Source organism: Physcomitrium patens, chromosome 19 (assembly GCF_059467195.1).
Source record: "Physcomitrium patens ecotype Gransden chromosome 19, ASM5946719v1, whole genome shotgun sequence".
In the NCBI taxonomy this organism is placed as follows: Eukaryota; Viridiplantae; Streptophyta; class Bryopsida; order Funariales; family Funariaceae; genus Physcomitrium; species Physcomitrium patens.
In genome coordinates this window covers 1,028,692-1,029,537 of record NC_143428.1, presented here as the reverse complement: position 1 = coordinate 1,029,537, position 846 = coordinate 1,028,692, and the positions used below count along the sequence as shown (strand labels likewise).

General features: G+C 55.6%; 2 non-coding genes across 2 annotated transcripts; both read right to left on the bottom strand.

The window, feature by feature from the left end:
• Window positions 1–306: 306 nt before the first annotated feature.
• TRNAR-CCU (transfer RNA arginine (anticodon CCU)) lies at window positions 307–379 on the bottom strand. The gene has a single exon. It is a non-coding gene; the product is annotated as a tRNA-Arg (tRNA).
• A 31-nt stretch (window positions 380–410) lies between these two features.
• On the bottom strand, window positions 411–484 carry TRNAV-CAC (transfer RNA valine (anticodon CAC)). The gene has a single exon. It is a non-coding gene; the product is annotated as a tRNA-Val (tRNA).
• Between the last annotated feature and the right edge of the window lie 362 nt (window positions 485–846).

Genomic DNA, 846 nt, shown 5'->3' with positions numbered 1-846 from the left:
TATTTGGGAGTTGGGTTGAATTGAGGGGTTACCTTGTTTGCAAAGGAGATTGAAGATTGGGTGTAGTAAAGATAGGAGGGATGCAATGCATGGAAAACCCCTAGCTTAGTTTGTAAATGGATGTGGTTTTAAGCAAAAGGAATTGTGGTGGGTGAGAGGCAAGGGTGCACGTGCAGTGGTGGAGGGTAGCGTTGACCCGTGATGCATTGCTTGCTGCAACTGGCGCGAGTGGCAAAGAGAGTGAGATGGAGAAAGCTTGGACGGGGTTGCGAGGCTGAGTGTTCCAGTGACGGAGGCTTCAGTCCTCGCGCCAGGTAGGGGTCGAACCTACGACTTTCTGCTTAGGAAACAGACGCTCTATCCACTGAGCTACAGGCGCAAGACGCACAACTCAAACATCATCAGCATAGTGTCTGATCGCGGGTTCGAACCGCGGACCTCCAGTGTGTGAGACTGGCGTGATAACCTACTACACCAACCAGACTCCGGCCACCCCGGTCACCTCCCAGATCACCGGCTGTGGCCGACCTGCGTCCTCTATCATATTTATTACATCCTGCCCGCTCCCCCGCGCCTCACAGCTTACCCACACCCCTGACTCCCCGCACATGAACCCAACCCTCCGCTCCACCACCCTTGCCCCTCCCCTGCCTTCACGGACAGAACCTGGACCTGCCCCACCATCTCACCTCCTCCTAAACAAAGCCCACCCATCCATCCTTGTTTCGTTTCCATGCTCCCACTTCAACGCGTTGCCAGTCGAGTTGTGTGGAACACCCATCCATCCGACCCAACACCCGCCCCACTGCCTGCCAAACGGTCCCTGGACCACTTCTCTTCTCTTCT